Genomic DNA, 17,995 nt, shown 5'->3' with positions numbered 1-17,995 from the left:
CAGAATTCCCTCGAAAATCAATTATTTACTTATGGCGAACAGGCAAGTCCGGGGGCTTATTTATGATCTAGCCACCCATGCCGCCTTCTCAATCTTGTTTATTTCCAAATAAATAAAAAGCTGTCTGATTAGAGATAAAGGTCTCGGGGCGTCTTCTTTCTCCCACCCCTCTCTCAAAGTGTATGATTGATATGAAGAAAATCTTTATGCCCATAATCCTTCCATCCAGCTCTTTAACTGAGTTGTTGTCTGCAATCTGCTGCACAACAGGAGATGCTGATTGGGTGTCTCAAAGATCCTTGGAGAATTTAGGCTCCTCATCAGGACCGGATTAACCATGATGCTCGGCGCTCCGGTCCCAGGATTGCCCCCATGCTAACCTCTGAACTGTGGGGCTAGATCGAGCCTTAAAAGCAATTCTGTTTGGTCTCCTGGTGCTCCGAGCAAATATTAATTAACAGAGGGCAAATCCTTGCCCTGCAGTTTCTCTCACCAGGAAAAAAAAGACACTGTCGAGATTTGTAAAAGACAAAGCTCCTGTATTTTCAAGTTCTATCACTTTTCAGAACTCTATATGTAACATAGATATAACATGCATACTCTCCGACATTTCCCTGATGAAAATAGGGATGTCCTGTTCTATTATTATTATTATTATTATTATTATTATTATTATTATTATACCTCATCCATCTGACAGGCTTGCCTCAGCCACTCTGGGCAGCTTCCAACATATATAAAAACATAATAAAATATTAAACATTAAAAGAAACTTCCCTATACAGGGCTGCCTTCAGATGTCGTCTAAAGCTTGTATAGTTACTTATCTCCTTGGCTCAGTGGTCGCATAACTCCATACCCTCCAACATTTCTCCAATGAAAACAGGGACATCCTAAGGAAAAGCAGGACATTCCAGGATCAAATCAGAAACTGGGGTGGCTTCAGTAAGTCCCCCTGGAAAATAGGGTCACTTGGAGGGTCTGAACACATAAGTGTCTCAGGCTTTAGTGAGGCTTTATTTATTTTACTGTATGTTGCCTAAAATGTATGCATCTCCTCGTAGAGGAGGTTTAAAAGAAAAATAAAACAATAGCATTATTAGTAAACACATCAATTTAAAACATTCAAAAATATAAAATCAGTGATAAATTAAAAACACATGGTGGCATTCTACACATCTGGGTAGGCTTGTCGAAACAATAATGTGTTCAGCAGGTGCCACAAAGAATCATAAAATTTTAGAGTTGAAGGTGCCTGCCAGCTGTCAATAGGCAGATAGTTCCAACGTGTAGGTGCCGCCACAATAAAGTATTGATTTCTTACAACTGTGGAATGGGTTTTACATGGTACCTGTGACAGTGACAGTTCTGCAGATTGAAGCAGTCAAGTGCTAAGGCAATCTCACAAATAAACTGGTTCTAAGTTGTTAAGGGCTGTATTAAAAGGAAGAAAGAAAAGGAGGGTAAAGGACCACTGGATTGTTATGTCCAGTCAAAGGCAACTATGGGGTTGCAGCGCTCATCTCGCTTTCAGGCCGAGGAAGCCGGCGTTTGTTCACAGACAGCTTTCCGGGTCCTGTGGCCAGCATGACTAAACTGCTTCTGGCACAACACAACATCGTGACGGAAGCCAGAGTGCACGGAAATGCCGTTTACCTTCCCACCATAGAATCATAGAATCATAGAGTTGGAAGAGACCACAAGGGCCATCGAGTCCAACCCCCTGCCAAGCAGGAAACACCATCAGAGCACTCCTGACATATGGTTGTCAAGCCTCTGCTTAAAGACCTCCAAAGAAGGAGACTCCACCACACTCCTTGGCAGCAAATTCCACTGTCGAACAGCTCTTACTGTTCGGTACCTATTTATCTACTTGCACTGATGTGCTTTCAAACTGCAATGTAGGCAGGAGCTGGGACAGGGCAATGGGAGCTCACTCTGTCGCGGGGATTTGAACCGCCAACCTTCTGATCAGCAAGCCCTAGGCTCAGTGGTTTAGACCACAACGCCACCCATTTAGGCAATGTTATGGTTGAGTAATAGGGTGTTGATGCTTTCTGTTTCAAAAATAGGGACATGGGGTGGGGAAGGGGGTGGTTCAAGTTCTGTGACAGCATCCCACCAAGGCTTCTGTGGGTGACTGGTGTTTTCCATGCATGGCGAATGTGACGCCATAACTGATGATTGCATCAGAACTGTGAGGGATACTTGCTGGCGGCTGCCTTTGGTGTTGTGTGTCTTCCTTTTTTAAATCCTGATTTTGACACTGCTGAAAGGGGAGGATAGGAACCCCCCCCCCAACTGCTTATACCAGCAAAAGTTGTGGCATTTTATCTAGATGGCTTTGCCATCACAGAATTACAAATTTTGGCTTCCAAATATGAGGTGGCGTAGCTTTGACTCTGCGGTCTGCCTGATTTCAACTTCCGCATGCTGAGAATCTTCCATCTCCCTTCTGGTTATTTCAGATGACTCGCATGAGCTCCTTCTCTCAATATCAATTTGTTTTCGAGAGAGAGATAAAGCCATTTGCATTTTCAAGTTGATCAGGGTTTTTTTTTTTGTTTTGGGGCATTTTCCGAGCTAGGGACTTCACTCCTAAATAGAGAAAGCAAAGAGAACAGCAGTAAAATGTGTTTTGACAAGATTCCAAGGAGGTCCGATTGCCTCAATTGTTTGAAAGAGCCAGAAGGGAGCAGGAAACCGAACTTGGATACAATTGTGAGAGTAAGGAATGAGGAATCGAGATCGAGAAAGACTTTTCCCGAGTCCCATTTTTGCAGTGCACCAACCCAGTCCAATGGTCCTAAAGGAAACTGTGAATTCTCCATTTTTACAATGCATTTTCAGTAAAAAAGCATGCAGTACAATCTCATCTTATGTGATAATTATGTTCCAGGGTGGCATATACAGTGGTACCTCAGGTTAAGTACTTATTTCATTCTGGAGGTCTGTGTTCTTAACCTGAGGTACCACTTTAGCTAATGGTACCTCCTGCTGTCGCCGTGCCACTGAAGCACGATTTCTGTTCCCATCCTGAAGCAAAGTTCTTAACCCAAGGTACTATTTCTGAGTTAGCGGAGTCTGTAACCTGAAGCGCCTGTAACCTGAAGTGTCTGTAACCCGAGGTACCACTGTATATGCAAAAACACATATGTACCCCCTTGAAACCACCACCGTGCTTTGGAGCCATCACTGGAAGTGGTCAAAGGGTAGAACTGCAACCACCACAGATCAGGTATTTCAAGACAGAGCAAGCAGGTTTCACCTCTTTCACTAAAGCAGGAATGGGGAACCTCGGGCTCAGGGGTTAAATTTGTCCCTCCCCAAAAAACCAGGCCTCTTTGTCTGGCTCACAGGACTCTCAACAGGTCTCACAGCTTTTATGGGCCTTACTCTGAAACATCTGCAAGTGCTTTCACCTGGCTGGGCTATGTGCTTGAACTGTGATAATTCCGTTTGCTTGCCTGGCTAGAGCACGGAAAGATGTGGGGTAAGTTTGGAAACCCCTGGCTTTTGTGTGGTTGGAATTCAGAAGGAACTATCACAGCCACTTTTCTATCAGGTTCAAGGAGGCCCAGGAACTCTACGTGCAATGAATATGTGCATATCATAATTTTAAAAAAACACAGATTAGCATCATCAGCAAATGAGCAATTACTGCAATTAAAACACCCCAGGGTGACCCAACCCAAACTTTGCTTGGTTACCAAGCAACAGCTAATTTCTGAAATAAAGGAATCAATAATGTTGGCTAACTGCTGCCATTTAGATGGCAGCTTCTTTTGGGTCTCTCAGTTTATCTGAGTTCGTGTTCCTTTCTGCACTGTCTCCTCTATCAGCTATGAATGGGATGGAGCAGCTAATTACATCCAGTCTGGGTCATGTTGGCACTCAGTCATAGGTCCCTCCAACCTTCGAAATTCAGTTGCATCCTGTTCTGCCTCATTCTGTCACTCTGTACACATCTTGGACGCACATTTTGTTAGACGTTTGGGTGCAATTCAGCTTGCAGAAGGGGGTTTGCATGGGGTCAAAAAGGATGGTGCAAGGGACATCCAGGCTATCCCTCTACCTTTAACCTCTGTGCTGACCTCCCTATCCATTTAGGTAAAACGGTAAAAAAAAAGGTAAAGGACCCCTGGACAGTTAAGTCCAGTCAAAGGCAACTATGGGGTGTGGTGCTCATCTTGCTTCAGGCCGAGGGTGTTTGTCCGCAGACAGCTTTCTGGGTCGTGTGGCCAGCATGACTAAACCGCTTCTGGAACACCATGACGGAAACCAGAACACACAGAAACACTGTTTACCTTCCTGCCACAGTGGTACCTATTTATCTACTTGTACTGGTGTGCTTTTGAACTGCTAGGTTGGCAGAAGCTGGGACAGAGCAACAGGAGCTCACCCCATCTCACAGATTCAAACAGCTGACTTTCAGATCAGCAAGCCCAAGAGACTCAGTGGTTTAGACCACAGCGCCACCCGCTCCATTTACCAATCTATTTGATGTTAGACTTAGGCTGCATCCTATTTGCAACTTCCTCCTCATATTTTCTCAGGATCTTGAATGGTGATGTTATTAAGTGTACTTCCCTTAATAAACCTAAGCATTTATAGTTTACACTAAGTCTCAGTCCGAATGCCTTCCAATTAAAGGTGTGCTCCAAGCAAGGATTCATTGCACTAAAGGTAACTTCTGCTGTTGAATACAAACTCCAAAGGCTAACATTTACACAATATACATGCTTTTCCATGCACCCACCAGTAAAAGACACATTTTGTATGTAAACTGCTTAGATGTTTATACATACATGGTTTATAAATATTCTGTTAAATAAATATTTTATGTAAAGGGCATGCAAATTTGGGGTGCACTTTTTCCTTAGCAAAAATGCACTGCAAAATCCAGAGGACTAGGGGATGCATTCTAGTTAACAAACAGGTTTGAGTGCATCAGGTCGGAGTCAATCCTCCGTGGGCCAAATGAATCTTTCCCCCATCCCTACTATCTGCCTCCTTCCCTTCCATTATTGCCCTGGATGGCTGGTTGTCTGTCTCCCTCCCAGCTTGCCCCCTAGACAGTGAAAACCTCTGCAAAAATGGAGGAGACTTTGCAGTCAGTGTAGGTTGTTCTTCAGTGCAGAATATATAATCAAAACTGGGTGGTTTGTTGTTGTTGTTCTCATTTTTTGTTGGGACTCAGAATTGCATCATGGAAGGGTGGGCAATATCATATAAGGTGAGCCCTCCAGTGTCTGGTTATGGTGTTTCTGGCTGCTGAAAGTAGGTGGGTTATGAGTGCTTTGGAGAGACCTGTCAGGAGTAAGCATGGACCAATGGTACCAAATAGTATGGGAAACAGCCCTACTAGAAAAATTAACCAATAAACTGAAACTGACATGGGGACAAACAGAAGAAGACACCTTTACCCCGGTATGGCTCCCCTTTATCACATACACAGCCCAACAAGACAATGACAATAATCCTCCAACAGCATACAAATCAATATGGCTAACCTGATCCAAAACACCCACCCACCCACCCCACTCACACACGAAAACAAAGATCACCGCAGCCAATCACAAACAAACAACCACACCCTAGGCCAACCCCAACCTCTCTCACCACCAAAGAAACACAAATGAACAGCAGAGAACCTGCACGGGCAATGCTAACACCAAACCCTACATACATTAAGCAAAATGGAAACATCACCACCCGACCCCACTCCCACCCCCACCCTTCCCCCCTTAATGTCTCAAAAAATGAAACTGATTTGTAAAAATGTTACACAGAAAAAATACGAGAGACATTGCACATACTTCTGTAAAACAAGAAAATCTTTAATATAAGGTGAGCCCCTCTGAGGCCACATTCACCCCAGACACTATGATAACATTTTAAACAGGCATGGCTTCCCTCAAATAATTATAGGAACTGTAGTTTGCTCTGGGTTACACGGAGAGTCATTAGGAGGCCGCCTATTCCTTCCCAGAGATTCAATTCCCAGAGTTCCCTATGAAGAGGGACTGACTGTTGAACCACCCAGAATTGTTAACTATGTGAGGGGGATAAGGGTCTCCTACCAACTCTCAGCACCCTGAACAAAATACAACTTGCTGAATTCTTTGGAGGAAGCCATAACTGTTTGAAATGGTATCATAGTGCTTGAAATGCATAGTATGATGTGGCCTGAATCCAGATCATTGTGTACTTATTCAGGTGAGTGTGGGTAGGGAAGGGGGATTCGTAATGACCCTCAAGGATGTGTCATGAGCTGGGAGAGCTTTGCTAATGCTAAACTGGGTTCACATCTGCACCCCTGTGGGTAACTTTCAGCACCCTTAACAAACTGCAGCTCCCAAAATTAATTTGGGACTCTTCAAAGTGGCATCATAGTGCTTTAAATGTATGGTGTGAATGTGACCTGATTCAGACTTCATATCTCCAGAAAGCCCATAAACCACTCAAACATGCATTGACAGCTCTCTAACTGTTGCTCCCCAGAAGCTGCTACTTGTTTTGCTAGTTCTCTCCTTGGGTTGGTCGCCCACCCCAGTCCTTTGGGTTAAAACGGACTAAGAACCTCAAAGCAATTCAGTGCAATAAGCTTGTCAACAGCTTGGCCTTCAAGCGATTAACGTAATGGGCATTTCACAAAAGACTACAGCCCCACGATTATGGGGGAAATAATGCTAATAATAAAAAGATCCTTCCCTTTCAAAAGGCAGCATCCTCTGAAGGGATAATCTCTCCTTCCCTCTCCTTTGTTGAGCAATTCTGAAACAAAATACCCATAATCCACTGGGCCTTGGCAATGGCTCTATTCAGCCCATGGAATTGTAGGAACAATAGCTCCAGGGAGAAGAAAGGGGATTTTAATTTCAAAGCCCCGCTAAAATAACGATTCCAATTAAGGATGCTTGCTCTTCAGGAAGACAGATCACCTCTCACCCACCCTTTTCTGTTGGAGCATAGTTGTCTATTCTCTTTTGATTCTGCTGACAAATTTGGGTTCATTCAAGGTCGCCGTATTCTTTATCAACTGACAGGTATTCACCGGCTGCTCATGAACTTGGGGTCATTACCTTCGCTCTTCCTCTTCCAAGGTCTGTTCACCCCACTGATAAGAGGGTATCATAAAACCAGCCAAGGAGCAGGGAAGGGCATGTAGATTTGTTGAGGAGGTGGAGCATGGACTCTATTCAGAATGGCTGGATTTGGGGGGGACTTTAATTTAGGGGAGGAGGCAACTAAGAGGGATGATGGTAGATGTTTATAAGATTATGTATGGTGTGGAGGGAGAGATATGTCATAAAATCATAGAACTGTAGAGTTGTAAGGGGCCAAAGTCCTGCAATGCAGGAATCACAGCTAAAGAAACCCTGACAGATGGCCATCCAATCTCTCTTTAAAAACCTCCAATGAAGGGGAGTCCACCATCTTCTGAGAGAGTCCATTACACTGCTGAATGGCTCTTACTGACAGAAAGGTCTTACTATCTTTAGTTGGAATCTCCTCTCTTGCATTTGAATCCATTGGGTCAGGTCCTACCCTCTGGAGCAGCTGACAACCAGCTTGTCCCGCCTTCCATGTGAAGGTCCTTCAGATACGTGAATATCATCATCCACCCCACAACAAATCTCCAGCTGTCTCAATCTATTGTGATGTCCACAAATGTCAGGCTTTGGGTAATCAGCTTCCTCCCCCTGTGGCAGTAGATACGAAAATCAAAGAAAGGAATGTCTTACCAGTTAGAAACTTTAATAATCACAGTGAAAGAACAAAGAACACATCTCCTAGAAATGGTGGTGCTCCCAATTAAGGATCACACCCCCTTCCATCCCTATTAATGTACATCACTCCTACATCTTGTAAGCTGAGTTTGTATCCTCTGCGCTTTCTGTTCTGAGACTTTCTGAGCTCTTTGAGACTTTGGAAAGATCGGAGGAATGCTGTCCAATGACTGTGAATCTGTTAAACCTCTCTCTTCCAATGTTTCTTCACCTAGCTGTTCCCCATCCAGTATTTCCCAGCTTCTGCCTTCTGAACTATGCCCCTCTGCAAACCACTGTTCCAAATCTATACTGTCCTCCTGCTCCTGGGAAGATTAAGGAGCAGAGGGAGGGGGTGGCTTCCACCATTCCTCCTCAGCGCAGCCCTCTTCAGCACGGTCCCTGACAAGAAATGCACAAGTAAAATTCACTGGGTGTCCATGTGTTCTAGCATTAAGAGAGAGGGAGAAAAACTTTTCCAATGAAGATGAATGTTGGAAGATTCAGGACGGTTAAAAGACAATATTTCTTCATGCACTGCATAGTTCAAATATGGAACTTACTTCTGCAGGAAGCAGCAATGGCCACCAACTTGGATAGCTTTTGAAGAGATTAGACAGATTCATGGAGGCGATTTTTATCGATGGCTACTAACTGCAGTGAAGGCTATGCGCTACCTTCACAGAGAGAGGCAGCAATGCTTCTGAACACCAGTTGCTGGAAACCACAGGAGGGGAGAGTTGCTCTTGTACTCAAATCCTTCTTGCTGGCTTCCCACAGGCATCTGGTTTTCCACTGTGAGAACAGGATGCTGGATGAGATGGGTCAGTGGCCTGATCCAACAGGGTCTTCTTACCTTAGGGCAGGCATAGGCAAACTCGGCCCTCCAGATGTTTTGGGACTACAACTCCCATCATCCCTAGCTAACAGGACCAGTGGTTAGGGATGATGGGAGTTGTAGTCCCAAAACATCAGGAGGGCCAAGTTTGCCTATGCCTGCCTTAGGGGGATTTTTACCTGGGTCACATTAAACTCTAAGCCAGAGAAGAAGCCAAAGGTTGTAATACCCACCCCATGTTGTGATGAGGATTTGGAGACTCGTGCTTGGAAATTTAGATATTGGAGACATGACTTATAAAAGGCTACCGAGAAGGAAAATGTCTACCAGTTTTCTAACCAGAGTTGCCAAGATACTGCAAAGTCTCCAACCTTATTCAAAGCAGCAGTGAGAGCAGGAGATCTACACCATTTTGCCAGCATCCTGGAATCGATAATCAGGGCCAGAAACGCCAATTTGCGTTAACACAGATTTGTGCTGGGAAATTAAGAGAGAGCCAGCTCTGCGTGACAAAGAGGCAGGCTTCCTCCAAAGGAACAGCAGCTGCTTTGCTCAGCAAATCTCCCCTGAAGAAACAGAAACTTGGATCCATTTGACTGCACAGACTCCAGTATTGAATTTGTGTTTGTAGATTCAAAGCCAATTAAGGGAGCTTTAATGAAAATGTGACCCTTAACTCCATTTGGCCTCCGCTTAGCCTGAAGAAAGTCGACACTCACAGGCTGCACTCAGTAAGACAAAGTGACCTTCTTCACCTTCCCTTGGCAGCTTGGGGAAATAGGAACTGATTTTGCATAGCTCATATTGGCTGGCAATGCTTCTTGTTGAACTCAGATGGGTACAAGGGGTTCAGAGTTGCTCTACACTTGACCCATAAACTCACATTGCCCTAGAGCCTTCCTGGCTCATCCACAGGCTCCAGCTTGGGAAAGTGACGTCATCATTGGGTGCCGTCAAGTTGCAGGCTGACCCAGGAGCAGGAAGTGACATCATTGGGCATCAGCATAGGTGAGGGAAGCGGAAGGGTGAGCCCATACCCACTTCAACTGAAAGAACAGCAGGAGGTAGAAACACCTCCCAGCAAGAGCAGAAATGGAAGAGATGAGTCAAGACAGTGGTCTCAGGCAAGAGGAAACCATGGTCAGAAAAAATCACACAAGCCTCCTGTCTTCTATCACTACCTCACTTGTGAGAGTATAGAGAGGGGATCAATGTGAGAAAGGGGTTGGTTAGGTAGTTGTGAGACAGGAAGTTGGGGACTCAAGGGGTCAAGTGAGGGTGAGCTTTGGTTGGCTCAGGAAGGTCCTGTGGAGCCTTCAGTGCAGGATTCTTAAGAATTCGATTGTATCCCCCTGGCTGTTTAACATCTGCATGAAACTACTGAGTAGAGTCATCCAGAGTTTTTGAGTATGTTGTCAGCAATATGCTGATGGCCCACAGCTCTACTTTTCCTTTACATCTGCAGGTCTGGCAGTGGATGTACTGGACCATTGTCTTCTTTGGTAATGGACGGGATGAGAGCCAGTAAACTGAAGCTCAATCCAGATAAGACTGAGATACTGTTAGTGGGTGGTTCCCTAGACTAGATAGATGGGAAATTGCCTGCTCTTGATGGAGATATGCTTCCTCTGAAAAAGCAGGTATGCAGCTTGGAGGTATTTCTTGATCCATTGTTGTTGCTTGAGGCCCAGGTAGCCTCGGTGGCATAGAGTGCCTTCCATCAGCTTCTGCTGACACAACTTCTCTGGGCCACACTAAGCTACTCTGACCATGGCCAGAGTGACTTTATGGATCAGTTCACCATTCCAAAAACCATGCTGGTGCACTGAGATGGGGGAGGGGGATAATGGCCATAAGCACAATGAGAAGTTTTGCCATGAAATAGCCAATGGTGAATTAATATGAACTGGGGGGGTGATTTAGAGACACCATCTCCATAGCAAACTCTTACACTTAGTTAACTATTAATACTTCTGAAACCAGGAGAGCTAATTTGAAAACCAAAAATGAAGAAAGAGATTAGGATAAGCATAATCTTATAATATTGGAAACATCCCTAGTCTGCAACAGGAGATGAGTCAATAGCAGTCGATATTTCTCTTTATAAATCAGCATTTTTCAGCTTTGTTCTCCTTGATAATCCACTCCCTCTTTTTTCTTGGCTCAGTGAATGCAAACATAGTCTCAGTGGTGGGGTTTTTTATATATTAAAGAGAAAATCTATATGCAGGTGGAGAGGAGACTGAGTGCTCAGAGCTTACTCAAGTAATAGAGCTATTCCCCAATATTGGCCAGCTCCTGTTTCCAGTTGAATGATAGGATTTGGAAGGAAAGGAAGAAACATCTGACAGATTTTTAACCTATTTTTTCCCCTTGGAACTCTGATTATCTATCAAAATGGATTTAGTAGGCACCATGTTCTTTCTTTCCATAGACAGAAGGCAGAGGGACAAATATTTACTGGCATGTTTAGAACAGATTTAGACAACTTTTTGACTAGCTGATGAATAACTTCTAAGAAAGAAAGAAAGAAAGAAAGAAAGAAAGAAAGAAAGAAAGAAAGAAAGAAACCTACTGAAGATCAAGCATGCCTGGAAATAATAGCCTTTGACCTGGAAACACAATACTTTTTAACCCAGTTGTATAAGGACTGTGAGTAGGAGTGGAAGTGGACTCTTCTGCCTCCAGAATTCAGGGTGCCAACTGAGACAGAATAATTTACAGAATTGACATAGAACTTTTCTTGCAAGTCCCGGGTCTATTCTAGAAGCATCAGGAAAGGCGACTTCTCCCACAGTATGAAATCATCTCTAATCCTCATTAGGACGTACCTCAGTGTGTTGAAACAACTAACATTGTAAGCAGCCAGTGGAACTATAAATATTTGTCTTTGACAAATTGTAATTAATGTATCTTCTCTTACATATCAAAACCCATCCCACAGTTAGTGGGTGGTACCCTAGACTGGATGGCTGGGAGATTGTCTACTCCTCTGAAGAAGTGGGTACACAGCTTCTGGATCCATTGCTGTCACTTGAGGCTCAGGTGGCCCTGGTGGCATGGAGTGCCTTCTCTGGGCCACAACAGGCTACTTTGACCATGTCCAGAGTAACATTATGAATCAGTAAAGTCCAAAAGCCATGCTGGTGTCATGGCTCTGGAGCAGGGATCCTCATAGTATAATCATGCAGCTCTGAGGAGGAAGAAATGAATCCACTTCCTGGCCCTCCAGCTTATCCCTTGAGCATCAAAGACACTTCTGCCACTGGCTTCCAAGGACTGGGTCACAGACACCTCCGAGAATCAAGAAAGATCTGGGAAGCTTTCCCCAAAGAAGTCCCTGCAATTGCCCTGCTGGCTAGACTAAGTCAATGGCTGCAGAAAAAGGCACTAGCCCTTTAACTGGCCAGATGCAGAAGTTAAGGTATGGGGCTTTCATTTTGACTCTTAAGCCTGGAGCATAAGCTATGTCAGTTGCTCCAATACATTGCTGGGACAGCTGGGACATTCCACCTCTACTGTAGGATTGCTGTCCGTGGTCCTAAACCAGCAGCTTAGTCTTTATCCTTGCCTTAGCTTCTGGTTTATTCCAGAACTCCTGGGCTACTGGTCTCTATCTTGCTAAATTCCCTCCACTGCAGTAATTTGGCCAGCCTCACTTAAGATTGGGAAAAGGAGAAACCCATCCCTTCCTGCTCTGAATTTGTTGAATATTTCACTTCCTAATAGCCAGCAGGGATGGGCAAATCTATTTCCAATCTGTTGTTTTCACAGGGTTTTACCAGTAATTCCGTTTCATCCTTTCTAGCAGCATTAATCTGCAAAATCCCCTCAAAAAGCATGCTTAAATAATGATTTTAATGTGTATTTAAACACATTTCCTCTCAATGCATATTCATGTGTGTTTCAACGGCTGAGAACTGTGTTGAAAACATTCCAAGAATCGGATGGATTGCTAACTTTTGATTTGTACCTCTTGGACTACTGTGCTGATCAAGGGATTCGAAAAACTGATCCCCTCAAGCAAACCCCATAGACACTAGTACTGACAGGTTACTGTGCAAGTAACCCTTTGTCAACATCAAATTTTCATTGCTGTGGTCAGTGACCAGTATTACCGGCCCTTTGTTAAGGGTGCACAAGCAGGTAGAGCTATCTTATGATATAGCCTATGGTGGTAATGACATATCCTGACCTTCCCTTACCTGGTGCCCTCCAGATCTTGTTGGACCACAACTCCCATGAGCCTTAGCCAACATGGAAAATTGCCAGGGATGGTGGGAGTTATATTCCAACAAGATTTGGAGGGCACTGGGTTGGGGAAGACTCTGATATCCCATGCAGTACACTCTGCTTTCCTCTTTGTTGAGCCACGTTTCAGAGTCAAGCCTTGGCTGAAATTAATCTCTTTAGCAATCTGAGCTCCAAGTCATGGGAAAGCAAAGTCAGGTGAAGACACAGAAGCCGAGTTATGGCTCAAAGCAATGAAAAATAATAACTGTAAAGTGTTTGAACCTAATCTCTTTACAGGAACAATATTTGCATTGCAAATGATAGTCTGCTAAACGAACATCCCAGGTAAAGAACAGGGAAATCTGGTACTTTACATAACACGAATGTTCTTCAGGTGTACACAAGCATTTTGTACGGCTTCCATTTCAATTTCAGATCGCATTTCATTTCCCTGCTTTATCGTCTCCCTGCTTGCGTGCACACATGGCGAAACAGGCCAGGCCATTACTGAATATTCTCTGGTGTCTGTTTTCAAATAGCAAAAAAGCACTTGCAGAAGGGTAGAAATCGCTGAATATTCTCTGGCGTCAGTTTTCAAGTAGAAAATAGTGCTCGCAGACATGTAGAAAATTGCTTTCCCCTCCCCCTTAAAAAAAGACAACATTATGACTGCAGGTTTTGGGGGCTTTTTTCTTTCAGGCTTTCTGCCAGAATTTCCCCCTGGCTGCTGTTTTTACTCAGATTAGCCACATGGGCGATCAGGTTAAGACAGGGATCTGCTGTTGACCAAGCTCATGGTAGTTGGAACCTGACCACACCTGTGGGAATGGGGCAAAAATTAACCACTCCTGAATTAAAGAGCACATCGTGAATGGGATGGTTGTGATGTGTGCATTCCAATCTCCAAACTGTGAGATAATGCAGGAGGCCACACGAACCCCTCCCTTGCTCTACAGCAGTCTCCTTTTTTTTAAGGGGGTACTCAAGGGTATGCGGTACCTGCACCCCTCTTTTTTTGGTTGAAAAATGTGACACTGTAACAACTTCATGGTGAGTACCGGCACCTATTTTTCTAGAAAAAAGCACTTCTTTACAATATTTTTTCTCTCTTAAACTTCCTCGCTGCAAGGAGCTTACAGTATAAATTTTGACCATGAGGGAGGTAATATAAGATGGAAAGGGAGAAGTAAAAATGGAAAGGGGGGGGAGTTTCACCTCTAAAGATGTCAAAAAATGTATTTGAAAAACCAAATTCTGTCTGTGGGTTTGGTATGTATCTAATTCTTCCATTAAATTATACATTTTCTGTCTAACCACGAGCAACTTCTGATAGTTAAAAAGAACCACTCTGTTCTAGGGCTTTTAAATTGCCCACTTGACACAATATCCACCCTATGAAAAGGAAGATGGGGAGGGGAAAAGTGAAACTCCCAAGCCTTTGCGAAAAACCACATTCTGATATGAAAGAGAGAAAGAGAGAGAAAATCACCAGTTTTTTATTCTCGTGGATTTCACGAATAACATTACAATTCCATCAGCTCCTAGTAATACTATAGGAGTGCAGAGTAATTTATGACTTCAGTTGAAAAAGTTTCTCCGATATAATCCACTTGAATTTCAATACTTTCTAGAAAATTCTACAGGTACATCAGAGATAATCTGCTGCCGTTCCTGCAGGGACAGAATGTGGCACATACTGTTCTGAGGGGAAATTTCCAAAGTGTCCTCATTCTCTCTCTCTCTCTCTCTCTCTCTCTCTCTCTCTCTCTCTCTCTCTCCCCCCCCCCCCCCCCGTTTGTTTTCAAATCCATGTTCATTTCTGATGGGAGCACTGGGATTCAGGGCAAATAATAAAACAAGCAAGCTTGGTAAAATTAATCAATAAAATGTCAAGGCCCCTCCAGAGGCTTTGCAAGAAGAAACAAAGAGATGAACAATTAGCACAGTGGGAGATAATAATATGAATCTGAGGAGAGTCCGGGAAACGCCAAGCAGTGAATCTCAAGGCAGCCATTAGATACCAGTTCTAATGGATAAGTGAACAAGAATCTGAATTGGGGGAGGGAGGGTGCCTTTGCAAGAATCAATTTTCAGCAGATTTTCAGCATTCCAAATGTGAAAGAGAAATCTTAAATTGTGTTTTAAGCATGCAACTATATTCTGCCTCTAAATTTCAAACAGAACTGCTCAAAATGTGACAGGTTGCAGATGGTCCATATGGCTGCCCACCTCACATTTAGTCTTTTAGCAGAGAACTGAATTCAAGAGAGCCGTTTTGACAAACCATCTCCCAGAGCAAATTTCATGGGTGTCTTTGGAGAATGCCAAATCTGAGTGTTATCTTGGCACCTGGTGTGAGGAGTAACCAACTCAGTCTGGGCTTTTTGACTGGTTTGTGTTCCTGGCTGTGATAGTAACCTGGTATGCTCCAAGATTTATATGCTTGCATTTACACATCTATACAACCTGAGCATAAAATAAAGGGGCTCACAGAATCACCCCCAACAGATCTCGCTTCTCCATTTGTCACGGCTTTGGATGCAGCACAAAGCAAGCATGTCTCTGTGTCTCCCGCTTCCAGCCTGGTTTCAGATGAGCTCTCTCACACACAAAAACACATTGGCTATTGTTCTCTTACCTAGTAGCTAGGGGAAGAGAGGGGAGGAAAGGCTCACCCATTAGCCCAGAGGGTGTTGATATTGCAGAGTCCTGTGCACAACGGAATGATGAACAGTACGTGCCACATGCTTAAAGTTGCTTTATTTTCAGTTCAAAGTGGAGAAATTACAAACATGCATCTTGCCTCTGCTGGAGCAGAGAAGCAACCATCCTTCTCCTCGGAATAACTAACACCGAGAGAACAGTGAAAAACAGGAAACTAGTGTACGTCACATCCAGCTTCCCATTCCCATGGGAAAACCCAACAGTACTCTGACTGTGGAATGTAAACATTGTCTTGTGACAAGCACTTTGCTGCACAGTGAAGAGAGCAGAAACCAACATCCTCCCCCTTTCTGTGAACATCACTGGGCAGCGTGTTCGTACAATATCAGTACAAACCCAACTTCTGTACATAGGTACAGTGTTGATCCCTTGATACAATCTTGGACAATACATCAGCAGGAATTTCATTACCTGGCATATAGGACACCGTTACGAGTCCCTTCTGAATATATTCCCTAGCATGTTGCACCTTCAATTGCAAGTGCTTCGTGCTTTGCTTACAACCTTCCGAATTCAGCAAAGCCAAACATGCTTTGTTGTCCTGGTAAACCTGGATTGGACATTTGACAGGAATTTTCATGTCTTTGCACAATTGTAACAACCATTCACAATCCTTAAGTGAATAAGACAGTGCATTCAGTTCAGCTTCACAAGTACTTAAGCTAATTGTTGTTTGCTTCTTGCATGACCAATCAAATAGACCCTGATTGTACATGTAGCAAACTCCAGACGTACTTTTCCTGTCTGTAGTGTCACTTCCAAAACTTGCATCTGCAAAGATCTCAAGACCACCAGACTTCTGATTGTTAAATCTCAGTCTGTAATGCATAGTGCCTTTCAAATAGCGTGCTATGCGTTTCAGAGCTTTCCAATCCTTAACAGTAGGATTGTTGACTTGTCTGCTTAGCAAATTACAGCTAACAGCAATGTCAGGTCTTGAACATCTGGCAATGAAGTTTAGCTTGCCTAGCACACTTCTGTACAGTGTAGTGTCAGAAAATGCTTCTTCAGTGTCTTCTACCTGATAACCTGTTGTCATCGGTGTGTCTACAGGGTTAGCATCCATCAGGTTTAGTTTGCTTAACACATCAGCAATTTTCCGTGACTGGTGTACTAGAATGTTACCACTTTGATCTTTCTCTATTTCCAGAGATAGGTAGTTGTTTACCTCACCAAGATCTTTCATGTCAAAGTGCTCTTTCAGTTGAGCTAGGGCGTTATTGTACATTGTGACATCTTTCCAAAAGAATAAAATATCATCAACATAAAACAAACAATACAGCTTCTTTTGCCCTTCCTCTTTGACAAATACACATGGATCAGCTTTCCCTTGCTGAAAACCTAGAGAAAACAATGCTTCAGTGAGTTTTGTGTGCCAACACCGTGCACTTTGTTTGAGACCATAAAGGGACTTCTTTAGAGCACAAACAAATCCCTGTTTTACCTGTACGCCATCAGGTGGAAGCATATAAAGTGATTCACCTAGAGATCCGTACAAAAATGCTGTATTCACATCGTGGTGACTAATGTGTAGATTCTCCTCTGCAGCTAGCTTGAGCATAAGCCTTATGCTCTCATATCTCACCGTGGGTGAGTAGGTCTCGTGATAGTCTTCACCTGGTACCTGAGCAAAACCTCTGGCTACCAATCTGGCTTTGTGTCTGACTATCTTGCCATTTTGATCAGTCTTCGCTTTGAAGACCCATTTGCTTCCAAGCAGTTTCATTCCTGGAACTACTGGAACTAGCTCCCAAGTTTTGTTCCTTTCTAAGGAATCAAGCTCAGCCTTCATAGCATTTAACCATGGCTCAGCTTCCTTAGAATCCAAATCCTGGATTTCTTGGAAACTTGAAGGTTCAAATACCTTCTTGGAGCTTTTAACAGCTGCTACTGCTGTCTTAGCAAATTCATCAGCAAATCTCTTTGGAGGTCTGCCTTTTGTGGCTCTTTGTGACCTGCGAATTAGCCTTTGGTCTTCAACACTCTCCTCTTCCTTCTTAGGAGAAAAATGACCTATTGTGAACAATGGTTCTTCCAATTCCTGATCAGAGCTTTCAGAGGGTCGCATAGAGGCTTTCGCACTCTTGAAATCCTCTGAAGTATCCGATTCAGTTTCAGACTCAGAATCAGAACCTTCATCAGTGGGTGTGGGTTGTTGTTGCTTATCCTCAGTCTCATCACTGTCATCAGGATAACATTGAAAAATTCCCACGTTCTCCCCCCACTTGGCATTGTACTCAACACTTCTTGTGAGCCTAATTGTCTTAGAGTCAGTCATCATTATTCTGTAAGAACCTTTCTGATAACCTAGAAAAATACCATGCAATCCATGTTTGCCTAACTTGGAGCTTTGTGGTGAGTGAATCCACATGTCAGAACCAAAAATTTTCATGTGTTTGATGTATGGTTTCTTGCCAAACATCTTCTC

Source organism: Podarcis vaucheri (genome assembly GCF_965113315.1).
Source record: "Podarcis vaucheri genome assembly, chromosome: 7".
Taxonomy (NCBI): Eukaryota; Metazoa; Chordata; class Lepidosauria; order Squamata; family Lacertidae; genus Podarcis; species Podarcis vaucheri.
Note: the sequence above shows the minus strand (reverse complement) of the source record.